The sequence below is a fragment of the Cydia pomonella genome, chromosome 25, assembly GCF_033807575.1.
Source record: "Cydia pomonella isolate Wapato2018A chromosome 25, ilCydPomo1, whole genome shotgun sequence".
NCBI lineage: Eukaryota > Metazoa > Arthropoda > Insecta > Lepidoptera > Tortricidae > Cydia > Cydia pomonella.
Genome location: NC_084727.1, coordinates 2779966 through 2793622, shown reverse-complemented (window position 1 = coordinate 2793622; position 13657 = coordinate 2779966). Strand labels below are relative to the sequence as shown.

Below are 13657 nucleotides of genomic sequence, written 5' to 3'. Positions count from 1 at the left end.
TGGAACTAGGCGGCGATATACATACTTATTTACATAGAAAACATCCATAAGGCCGTTTTCAATGTTCGAAAGGTTACCTTAACATTGTTGTTCCATGTGTTTTCCGACAAAGAGAAGCTTTATAATCGGAACCGGATCATAAAATACACTTTGCTTGTCGGTAAAGGAAGAAAAGCAAAGAACAGCGTAAGAAACCCCGCATGAATGGGTAAAGGCCCGTCGAATATCACATATGCCTAAAGGGTTGGGACTATACTATCCTAATAGTACATTACGATACAAGTGCGAAAAATAGGATATTCGAAACGAGTGGCGATAAATTAAAACACGACCGAAGGGAGTGTTTTAAATCGACACGAGTTGCGAATTACCTATTCGCACATGTATCGTACAACGTTTTACAGTACATGTGGCCCTTTAAATGTTCGACACAGTAACGTAATATGCTAACTTTCACACAATTTTAAGCTTTTATAGCTGACTGTTCTTTTCTTTCAACAGGCAGTACCCATCGAGGGGTCCATCGCTGGGCCATCATGTAGAGGAGCCATAACAAACCCAAACACAATTAGGTTGCGTTTTTTTTATCACAGAGTTCCTATGGCCACCTCCTGTCTCTATCATAAGACGCCTCCTGTCCTCACTGTGGTAAGGAGGAAACTAGCTTCCATCTACTAGCAGAATGTATCATGTACGCGGTACTGCGATATAATACATTCGGTAGAGACTCACTAATAGAAAACGAACTAAAGGACGTCGAACTTAAAGATGTCCTTCTGTTCTGCAGGAAAACAAGAAGATTTGAGGAGATTGGTATGGGAATGCCGCCGGGACAGTAACCTGCAGCTCCAACTTCAGGGAATTGGGCTGAATGAACGCAACACGCGATCGACAGCCCGCCTGCTTCCGGCCGGGCGTCCCTACACTACATCTACATCATAAGATCAGCTCCATGGTACCATAATATTGAATTGTCATCCAATTTACACATGCTTGAAAGTTTTCAGGTTCATCGGAAACCGAAAAGTGGGTCAAATTTAACTTGCAGTTTGACCAATTGGTACAAACGTAATTACATACATACTGCATTGCGTATTACGTACATTCCAAATTAAATTAAGGCTTGTGATTAAAACAAGGCCTGAATCCAATAGCAATGCATTTAAGATTGTATAAAATTAAGTGACTTAAGGACTATGAATTGCATTTCAAATTCCCATACACAATGACCCACGTCCATTGCGCATGAGTACAACGACTATCTTGTCCCAAAACACACAACGCCTTTCCGCGAATCTGCAAGCGCGACCTCATTTCAAAAGAAAGCCCTCTGAGGTCGTCGACCTCAAGTACCGTCGTGCTGACAATTCATAACCCTTGTAAAGCCTGAAAGTTCATTGTTGGTTAGTGTTGCTTTTAGTACAGTCGTCGTCAGATATGTCGGAGCGGTAAAGGTTCTCACAAATATCTGAACGCGCCTCTATTGTCAAGGCGTTAGAGTTCGTGTTCAGATATTTTTGAGCACCTCGGCCGCTCCGATATATCTCACGGCGAGTGTACAGTAGAGCATTGATAAACATAATTGGTATAATGAGACTAATTTTCGAATGGCGTCAGCGATGACTCAGGCCTCTGTTATGTTATGGTATGTGTTCATTTGGGGTTATGGACATGGTGGAATGCTAGTGAGATAGCCCTTTTGATTCAATTTTTATGTCAGTTATTTAATTATCGAACCATTCTTCTACTTATAATTACTTACGGACTAATTAAAAACTAACTCATATTTACTATTGTCCGAGAGATCTAAGTTCACACATTTGACAGTTGCCTAATGAAGTTTGTGGTGATGAGGCTAAGGGTCGGTTGCACCAAACCGTCTGTCATCGTTAAAGCGTTCGCAAAATTTTATTGTATGGGAAGTTTCATACCTCACTGCTGTCTGACGTTGATCAGGCCGCTAAATATGGTTGGTGCAACTGGCCCTAAGACGTATCGTTTCGTTTGTCAAATCACAAAAAACATTGAACAGCAGCACAAATGTTCGTAGGGAACCCGGAGCTCATTTTGCTTTCCTTTTCTCCTTGAACCGATCGTGAAAGTACTCAACGGGCTGAAATTAGACAAGCCGGTGGCAATCGAGTTCTTTGAACGATCCGCCACTGTTGAACAGGGGCCCATTACTCGAACGGTATTAGACTAATATTATTAGTCCACGAACTGTCAAGTCGTAGGGGTTACTATGAAATGAAATGAAATGAAATATTTATTAATAACAATGCCAACACACTAATAATATTAGACTAATACCGTTCGAGAAATAGGCCCCTGCACGCGTATGCCATACAGGAGCCCATTTCTCGAACCGTATTAGTCTAAAATTATTAGTGTGTTGCCATGGTAACCCATACGACTTGACCGTTCGTGGACTAATAATATTAGTCTAATACCGTTCGAGAAATGGGCCCCAGGTCATAACGTACGTATGTAATTATAGGCTGCCGCCGCAAAGTCTAGACTCCATGGCGATTGTTTTTCGTATTGGGGAAATAACATGAGTTTTATGACCTTGCAGGTTGTTTTCTTGGTATTGCTTGCCGGAGGGCATTATAATGGCTTATGGGGTATAAAGCAATTTATTTGCATGATTGCATGCAAAACTCTAATGGCATTCATTTTCGCATTTATCTGCATTCATTATCTAACAGCCTATAATATTAAAGTTATGGAACAAAGCTTTTTACCGATTTAAGGTTGACCCCAGGCATGACCTACAATATGTCTAAATATATATTATTATGGCTAAATCTCTCTAATACATATTATAAATGCAAAAGCAATTCTGTTTGTCTGTTACCTCTTCAACACATTCATAAAATGAGCAGATTTGCTCTAACTTCCAGTAATCCGGCTCTCTTGTGTCAGCATTAGTGCCGGACTGCCGGATAAGTGAGATTGTACTGTATATAAAATTGGCACGGAGAGTCGTAAGTCATCATGACTTGGTAAATATCAAATGATATTTCGTACGTAAGTTCCGAAAAACTCATTGATACGAGCCTGGGTTTGAACCCGCGACCTCCGGATTGCAAGTCGCACGCTCTTATCCCTAGGCCACCAGCGCCACTATAAGTCATCATCATGACTGTAAATTCTCTAATTTTGAGTATCATACGACAAGTATTTGTGGCTTCATCTCCGATAAGGACGTTTCTATCAGAATTTCTGTTGGAATTTCAGATGGAAACGTTCTTATTGCACTTGAAGCATAAGGACCCTTCTGTGATGGGAAGCCACATTTTTCTGAAACATATCGGTGACCTCTTGTATAGTGCACACTCAAAAACCTTGAAAACGGGTCATTTACTAGTAGCATGAAAATATTAATACAAAATGACCCTATTCCATTGCTCTCGAGATAGCGCGCGTGCAGAAATAAACCGCTCCGCCCATTATCATGCTTCATTTGCATTTGAATGGGACCTAGTACCTTAACCTAGGCCTAGGGCCTGTCGCCCCCGCAGTTCAACGGCCTGTGACTCATCGTGGGTTCGTTGCTAGACCTGTTGAGGTGTTAGGAATCGAACTTATTCAATGTTTGTTTGGTTTGTTTTCTTCAATCAATAAGGCCATGACATAAATTGTTGAAAACCACACATTAAGTTACTTTGGGCTACTGGCGCGTTCCAGGAGCAAACTGTCCAGTATAAACGGTTACCTCCAAGTCAGTTGGCTAACTCTGGAAACGCGAGTGGCACTTAGAAGTTTACGTTATTTGGATGTAAAAAGTTAAGGTGTTTAAATGCCTAATCGTTTTAATCAGACCACGAAAACCCTAACAAACGCTAAACATACATTGATTTCAAGCGATGAGCGGCCCTTAAGCGGCCCACTGATTACCAGTTCGCCGGACGATATCGGCCTGGCAGTTATTCCGACATTTGTATTTCATTTGTATGTCAGCTTTTGCGAATAACTGACAGGCCGATATCGTCGGAGGAACTGGTAATCAGTGGGCCCCTATAAATTATTCTAAAACTTTACTTTTTTCTTTTAAAATTTAAATGAACTCTCGAGAGCATTAATTGTCTTGGCAATACATTTAAACGTACCTAATTATTATTACATACATGTATTAAGAAACAGGAAAGTGATTTTTGAAGGCGAGTCTTTAATAAAATAAGGTCAATGTAGGGTCGGTGTATAAGTGAAGACCGTCTAGCATTCGTCGCTTCCAAGTCTTGCATCTGTACACATACTCCTTACAGAAGGTCGGTAGAGCAGAAGGATTGAAGCTCTTCCTTTCTTACTTTATCTGAGCGACGTACGTACACAATTACGAAAGTTCTTGTCCTAGGACGATCTTCTCAGCAATACATTTTATCCGGTCTTTTCCATATTAAACTCTTATTTATGTTCTATAAGTTCAATTCTACATCCCAAGGAAACTTTAGGTTTAATAGGATAGAACTAGGTATGTCATCTGAATACTCAACGTTCCAGGCACTGCACAGATGGGTTCCGGATGCGGCGTTCCGCAGGACGCGTCCAATTGGGGCCGCGGCGGAACTCGCAAGATGGCTGCTAACGTTCCAAATTCAAACTTCGAATTTTGATAGCGATTTGAATATCGAATGGTATTTGAGTGAGAGTTGTGGAAGCGAGTGGACGTGTTATTTAATGACATAAATTTGGCGAAGAGTAATAAAAGTATTTTAATACATTTAAAAAAATGCAAAGCCAATGAGGAGACAATTATCTCTAGAAATCTTCATCTTTAGATATAAAAAAAAAATAGAAAAATGCTAGGTTGTGCTATAATAAAGTTACATTCAATAACCTGTTATCTTAAACTTGACAGTATACGTTAACAAATCCTTTTTATTCTTACTCATAATACTATAACGTTTACATAATAGCGTGTCATAACGGCATAGTTGTCATTAGTTGTTAAACAATGAGTTCTCACAGATGGTATAATTAGTTTAAACTGTTACCTTCTGTTAAGTTAGTTAGCAGAGTTGTAAAATACTACGCTGAGCAGTCGATTAGTTAATTGACGTTTGAGCGAGCTGCAGAAGTGCATACCCACTTTATGGATGAAATCCATTAATAAAGTGGTTATGTCATTGACATAATATAATGGTGCTAGGTCAGTGGTGTCACTCACGAATTCGAGCCAATAGGGTATCCGCGCGATTGGTCGCAACTAGTTGCGTTAGGATTTATAACGCAACTAGTTGCGACCAATCGCGCCCGTGATGCGAATTCATCAACCAATGCATGCGTGGTGGCGTTAGACTGCGATTGGCTCGAATTCGTGTGAGTGACACCGCTGTACTGGCCCTATACTTGCCCGTAAGACTCGTCCTTAGATATATGTCAATGGGTTATGTACTTTGGCTGCTGTGTTATTTCTCTTATGTTTAAAAGGAACTTGCAGGTTTCTCTATGGTACTAGCAAACATCGAATCAAAATTGGAACCTTTTAAAAGTATGACATTTTTAGAGTAGGCAAGCCTAAGAGCGGGGCCTTCTTTGGCGCATGTACGGTCTAGCGTTGAAAAAACCCGGAAAAATACGGGGAAATTTCCAAGACTCGTGTTTTACAAGTTTCTTTCGAAAAAAACAATGCAAACTTCAGTTACAATACTTCCGAAAAAAAACGAATAAAGCCGAAAAAATCAAGTTTTTTTTAAATCTTCTGTACTTTTCCATATGAATTTAATTGGGCATTTAAACAGGAAGGTTATGGTTACACGTCTGTGTTAGTTTCTGGCATTTTATATATTTGACACTGTCATCACTCATCAGTGGCATTGTGTCTGACGTATTACACGAATAAAACGGGAAAAAACCGAAAAAAAAACGTAATTTGGTAAAATTCCCGAAAAACACTTATTTTTTCTAGAATTTTTATCCCTAGTAAGGTCAAGGAATTTATTTTCAATACCATTTCATAGCTTGTCGCAGTGACAATAGTGTCAGGTCCCTAGCGACTTTCACATTGTCACTGAGACAGGGTACGAAATGTTACGGAAATATAATTGACTGGTAACTGGTTGACTGGTAGAGGATGCCTTTTGGCATTAAGATCGCCATTTGTACATTTTTCTTTATGTGTGCAATAAAGTTTAAATAAATAAATAATTTTGTGACTGTACCTTGGCTACGTTTTCGGTACGATCACGAACCGGACGTCGTTTTGGCGAAAAAATTTTTGTACCTAAGATTTACATTTTGGGGTTTAAAAAAAAACAAATAGAGGTTGAAAGGTAGCTAAACTTACCCTGTAGCTATTCTCTGTTGTCACTCCTACGGATGTCTTCTTGGCACCATGCACAATCTGAAAAAGAAAACAATGTTTATTTTAATTTGCATATTCTTATGAAAACTGTCGACTCGGTCTTTACTCTCAAATCGTCACAAATATACATATGCATATATAGGTAATTTAATTTGAATTTTAGTATTTCTAATAGGTATGTTATAATACATTTAGCTATGAATTAAAATACATTCATTTCTGTATCTCATTAAATGTGGCTTTCCACCAGAGAAGGGTCCTTATGCACATGCAGCATAGGGACCCTTCTCTAATGGAAGTCACAATCACAAATGTTTAATACAACACAATATAACAGGCAGAAGCAAGCGTCAGTCACCTCGTCTCTGTATGTGTAATATTATGTGTGTGAGTGTATGACATAATTCCATATAATCTACCGTTCCCTACTGAATATAAACATTACTCGCAGTAGCTACATCAATCCACACGCTAAGTAAATACGAATGAGATCACTCACAAAACCTAAATCCGTTGCTAAGTGTACAGAATACGCGACATGCTCGAACCTATACCATGTCGTGTCGAAGAAAAATAAACCTAATCATAACGTGATACAGACTAATTTAGATTGAAGAATACTTAATTGTACCATGTTACAGGTTCATACGGAAGTATCTATGTGTGTGTAAATAAGTAGTGTTGTGTGCGGTTAGATGTATTAAATAGAGATGGGCCGAACATTCGGCTTAATACGAATATTCGGCCGAATGTTGGGTGCAGATCGGTTCGGTAATAATCAAAACATCCTTTTTTTCGCATTTTAGTTTTTATCGCCACCATTTTTTTTTCATATAATTTAACTGTAATCTGTTATTTTTTTTTTTTCAATTTGTTTTCTTATTGCTACTATTTATTTTATTTATTTAAATGTTGTGTACTTTGCGTGCTTCACTCGTTTATGGCCCCGACGGAAGATCAGTGTTGTGTAGGCCCATCCAGGCTAACCTCATGCTGAGTCGGAACCATTTCGTGGCTAATATGTGTAATGTAATGTTTTTTTTTTTTTTTTTTGTTTTTTTTTTTTTTTTTTTTTTTTTCCACACTTACAACTATCTTTACAGGTAATAAACCTAAGGCAATAGTGTAACTATTAACAAAAAATTATGTTATGTGTAAGTTTGTTTTTTGTTCGTCTAAATCTGCACATTTTTGCCACGAATAAACTATTCCTATTTCTGTTTATTGACAGCGGGAAAACGTAACCTGATCAGATGGAAGACAGGACCTGAAAACTTCTAGCGGAGCTATTACAGTGTTGCCACAAGACAAACATAATAAAAAAATCTTCTCCGAACCGAATAATTCAGCCGAATACGAACATTGGAAATATTGCCGAACACCGAATCATTACCGAATATTTGGCCCATCTCTAGTATTATCTGAAATAGCTGGCAAGGTCGCCGTCAATGGGCGTAGGCCACGCTAGTGGGTACATGTGGCGAACTAGGCCGATTAGGGTTAGGTCACTGTTCGGTTCAGTGAAATGAGCAAGGGCATGTTTCATAAAAGCTTCCGCTAATATTTAAGGGCTCCTCTACACGATGGCCCAGCGTAGGCTAGTCTAAGGAACGCAGTTATGCGGTGGAATGAGATAGCATTATCACTTACTCCCTCTAACGCAGAAATGCGTCCCTTGGACTGGTCTGCGCTGGGCCATCAGTAGAGGAGCCATAAAGTTACAATTACATGCTTGAAGTAAGAACTAAGCTTGGAATGAGAACAATGTGGTTATTCCGGTGGCTGTTACAAGCAAAGCGAAGCTTTAATCCTTAAATAAAGTTGGACAATTGTATAAAAAAGGTCTATTTCAAGTTCATAAAATTTGATAAATTCGACGTGAATGCAAAGTTAGTTTGGTCCGACTCCGACTATATTCACTTAGCCGTATCGTGGTAATACCATATTATAAAACCTGTGGTTAGTGAATTCCCGACCACCCAAAGACACCGGCATAAACAATCCAATGCCCGTGGATTCTAAATATACATTTAATGGCGCTCGCTGCCGTTTCGAGACCAATTGTCAACTGTTAAGTATAAGTTTAGGCGATGTATTAATAGCTTATTGACTGCGATGGGTTAAACTTCTGTCTTCTTTGTCTTTGTACTCTTTGCAGAGCGTCATGGTCAACTGCTGACATCAGGCGCAGATGTTTGTCGTATGATTTCTCGCCATTTTTCGCGGTTGGGGGTCATTCTGTACCCCTATGACTGTGTGGAATAAACTGAACTTTCATGGAACATCTTCAGGGTGCCTATCGACCAGAGATGTGCTATGCTTGCTATGCTATGTTTTGATACATTTGAAACGCAGCTCCAGCTGCAGCTACGTTTCAAATGTATGAAAAGATAGCATAGCACAGCATAGCACATCTCTGGTCGAAAGGCACCCTCATACTATTTGACAGCTGTGAACTTTAATAGTTGTCATATGCGGTCGCGAACCTCTACCTTGAGACTATAAGGGAGCGAAACGTGGATAATGGGGCAAGGTGATAGGAAGAGGCCGGAGGCTTTTGCGATGTGCTGGCGTCGAATTTCAAAGATCAGGTGGAATGAAAAAAAAACCAACGAAGAAGTTCTACGTATAGTACGAGAGAGGAGTTTAATTAAGATCTATAGATAATAGAAGAGAAAAAATGCTTGAGCACCTGTTACAACACGACGTATTTATCAAAAACATCATAGAACTGCTTCACAAAGAGGAAGAAGGGAAGACCAAGGAGAGCGTACAGTCAGCATCAATAGTAGCGGATGAAACACCGCGCCAAAAGTATCTGACATCCCGGATAACTTTTCCAAATATAGATAAATTTCTAAAGTTCACGTTCAAAAGTATATATTTTACAATCTTTGTTGTTCTATATTAAAAACATCACTTTTTGTTAAGCTGTTACAGAATGGTAGATAGTTATGAAGCGTTGTTTGATCCGCTACTTTTGATGCTGACTAAAGGAAAAACTCAACGTCGTGTCGCATCAGGCTGTCAAAAAGAAGGCAGAGGACCGCCAAACATGGAAATTGCTCCACCGTCAAGAGTCTTACTCTTAAATATATGATGATGACTTGCGTTTACTGGAAAATTTATGAACTCGCATTAACCGTAACGTCGCAACGGTTCGCGCGGCGTCTATATTTTTTGTTTCTGTCCAATTTCCTGGCTTTACGCGCTCTCTTAACAATATTAACCTTATCTGAATAAAACAAATCAATTGGATTTTAAACTTGATCCAATTCGCTACACAAGTAAGGTCAGGCATTGTTGAATCTGTCAATCTGCATGCTCTGATAGCTTCCATACAATGGTCACTACGGGCAGTTTACATATACGGATGTGTGGCAAGGACGGGCATTATAGTGACGAGTTGAGGCATCATCATTTTTATTTTAAACTAATGATTCTATAAAAGACCTAGGACAGAGAAATGATGGTACAAGCTTTATCGCTAACTGTACTTTTCTTATATAATACTCATCGAGGCAATTCTAAAAACCCCAAACACAATTAGGTTGCGTTGTTTTATCACAGAGTTCCTATGGCCACCTCCTGTCTCCATCATCAGATCAGCTCGATGGTACCATATTATTGCATTGTAGCCCGACTCAAATCATCAAATTTAACTTGCAAACTTGACCCGTACAAACACTGTTACATACATACATACATATAGGTACATCGCAAGTTAAATAAAAGCTTGTAATTCGTGTAAGGTTTGAGATATTTTGGAGACATTTCTGTATACATATAATTGGTATGTATTCATCTATTCATTCTTTTGAATATCAAGTTACGTCACCAGTTTTTAGGGCCGACCGCGCACCGCGAGTCAGTGCATCGTGGCTAGGGCTGCCATCCGTCCGGGTTTTCCCGGATTTGTCCTAGTTTGGAGGCCGTCCGGAGGGGGGGGGGGGGCGATTTGCGTATAATTTTGAAACTGAGTCGCGGTTTCCGTACCGTACTCTGCACCTTCAATATGATAAATAGTTGAGTATAATCTGTATTTTTAAATATTTAAAAGAATGTGAACAAACCACAATTAGGTATTTTAATAGGAAAGTTTAACTACAATATATTACTTACTGCTGTAATCGTGCTATTTTGTTAATAGGAATATATCAGGATGATTTTATTAATCAATAGTAATTTATTTTTGAATATTTGCTATTACTTCGCCCTAATAAAAAACCTATAACTTGAGGGTAGATGAAAACATTAGACGATTAAATGAAATAGGTTAAAACCAGAACAATGAAGGAACAGTTCCAGGCAATTTTCTATTTGGTTGGTTAACTGATCAATGTTTCAAGTACGCGAAAATATAAAAACAAATCGTTTACATTTATTTAAATATCTAAAGATACAGACGTGATAATGACTACATTGGTAAAGTTCTGTTCTGTATGTATGTATGTATGTGTCGGAGACAGATCGGGTATTAGTACGGAATTGTAGCGCAGCGCGCGAACAGCTATGATTGGTCGATCGGGTAGCTGACGTCACATCGAACCAGCTAGCCCCACTTCGTGCGCTAGGATGGAGTCGGGCAGGCCAAGACGTGATTCATTCTCCGACTGACTGCGCTAGAGTGAACACCTTGGTCCTACCACGGAACTGTCCTCGCTACATTGTGTTACTTAGTGCTCGATAATTGTGTATCCAATAAATAAACAACCATTTGATTTCCATCATTGTCTCAATACTCGAATTACCCAGCAACGCCCAATGTCTGAAGATATTGATCCGTCATATGTATGTATCAGTGGCGGATCGTTCAAAAAACTCGATTCCCACCGGCTTGTCTCATTTCAGCCCGTTCAGTACTTTCACTATCGGCTCATGGAGAAAAGGAAAGCAATGTTCGCTCCGGGTTCCCTACGAATATTAGTGACGCGCCGCCACTGGTATGTATGTATGTATATACTTTATTGTACATACAAATAAAAACACGAAAAACACAGTTACAGAGTAAATTAAATACAACAAAGGCGAACTTATCCCTGTATGGGATCTCTTCCAGTTAACCTTTGAGGAGGTTTTCTGTATGTGCAGATAGTGTAACACAATCCAACGCCGGTATAAAGATGACTTTGACAATGGACGGTGAAAGCCCATTGTCTGATGTCTGGGTGGTGACGTCATATAATTGCCAACTGTTAATGTGCTATAGCTATATGGGGTCTGGGTTCAAGATCGGTCATGGTATTACGCAAGAATTATAGATTTACATATAATTCAGGGTTAAGAATTTAACTGGTTTAAATTTATATGGATTTTAAGATAGATGACACACCGTTTTGTTGAAATACGAAGATTTTTAGATTACATGAACTCATACTATGAGGGCAAAACCTAATAGTACATTACGATACAAGTGCGAAAAATAGGAAATTCGAAACGAGTGGCGATAAATTAAAACACGTCCGAAGGGACTGTTTTAAATCGACGCGAGTTGCGAATTACCTATTCGCACATGTATCGTACAACGTTTTACAGTACATATGGCCTTTTAAATGTTCGACACAGTAACATAATATGCAAATTTTCGCACTAGTGCGGTAAAGTAGCACCATATGTACTGTAAATTATATTAATGTTTTGTTTTTTACTTGTGTTATTTTAAGTAGCAACGTGGTGGAAACACTGCTATACATGGTGTTTATTTAGTCACCTGCAATAATTTATGGGCTGAATATATAAAAATATCTGTTTCATACATTTTGGCTGGCTGACCCTCACAGTTTGTATGGGAGAGTAATTTTTTTTGCGATTTCGGGGTTGCTCCCATAGTAAAAGTCCCACAGTATGACCTATATATTATAGTGGTATGTTTTTCCTTTATATCTTATTGTCCTATAAACACGATTGATGACCGGTCTGGCCTAGTGGGTAGTGACCCTGCCTACTACGCCGATGGTCCCGGGTTCAAATCCTGGTAAGGGCATTTATTCGTGTGATGAGCATGGATATTTGTTCCCGAGTCATGGGTGTTTTCTATGTATTTAAGTATTTATAAAGATATATATATTATATATATCGTTGTCTAAGTACCGTCAACACAAGCCTTATTGAGCTTACTGTGGGACTTAGTCAATTTGTGTAATAATGTCCTATAATATTTATTTATTTAAACAGCCACAACGCACACTTTTTTGTCATTGCGCTTTTTCCTAAACTACATACATTTTCAAATTTCCACCCTTTCCAGTAATTACTTGCCTGGTACACGAGGGATGAAAGTGATGGATTACAGGATCCGAGATATATACGGCCTTTATTTGCGACGATCGATCACTTTGCGCTCAATTTAATCATTGTACTGTTAGGGAAGTAACATTAAAAAACCGGACAAGTGCGAGTCGGACTCGCCCACCGAGGGTTCCGTACTTTTTAGTATTTGTTGTTATAGCGGCAACAGAAATACATCATCTGTGAAAATTTCAACTCATGACACGGCTCATGAGATACAGCCTGGTGACAGACGGACGGACTGGAGTGGCAGGCGTACATAGGCTACGGAGACTGCTTACCATCGGGCGGCCCGTATGCTTGTTTGCCACCGACGTAGTATTAAAAAAAATGAACTCACACGGACAAGGTACAAGACTATATCCAACCAAAACCTTAAAAGGTTAAAGTTGGCTCACTAGAAAAAATATCATGAAAACATGTCTAATTTTCATCCGTATTTCGTTACTCCGCGTACCACAGCAGTATATAATTTAATATAAAACAGCTAGCGATATAGCTGAGGATTTTATTAAATTTTTTTAAACAAAACTATATTTTCAGGGTAAGTAAAAAGTAAAGACCCGCGCTATTGCTAAATCTTCCATCGGAAGCTTCGCACGGCGCGATATATATTTTTTCCTTCTGATTTCCTGTTTTTTTACTAATATTAGGACGGTGAGGTGGATAATGATTTGACATAATTTATTTCTATACATAAGTTAATAAATAACTGTAAAACGTGTATGAAAAAAAAAAGCATGCTTCGATTTGTGGGTCAGCCGTCAAAAGCTGAGCCACATCTCTAAGTCCAACAAGACATCATTCATAATAATCATTGTAACAAATAACCCGTTAATATAGCTATTGATTGATGCAAGTTAACCCCACCGTAACCTGAGATAACATAGAGTAACTAGTCGATAATAGTACATTGTGAAACGAGTGGGGTAAGTGAAATATTGTACGAGAGTCTATATATGAATTAAAGACTCGAGTAACAATATTCTTACCCCCGGAGTTACACACAATGTTTTTCATCAAACTTGCGAAGAAAAAACTAAATTTTAAGCGAATTCATAA

The 13657-nt window shown here is 38.9% G+C and overlaps 1 protein-coding gene across 6 annotated transcripts in view; it reads right to left on the bottom strand.

The window, feature by feature from the left end:
* LOC133531463 (protein hu-li tai shao) overlaps positions 1–13657 on the bottom strand; it is a 124497-nt gene that overhangs the window by 93180 nt on the left and 17660 nt on the right. For all 6 annotated transcript variants that reach the window (XR_009801540.1, XM_061869700.1, XM_061869698.1 and 3 more), the window contains exon 2: positions 6290–6346. The gene's annotated coding sequence lies outside the window, so the exon portion shown is untranslated. The remainder of the gene's footprint in view (positions 1–6289; positions 6347–13657) is intronic.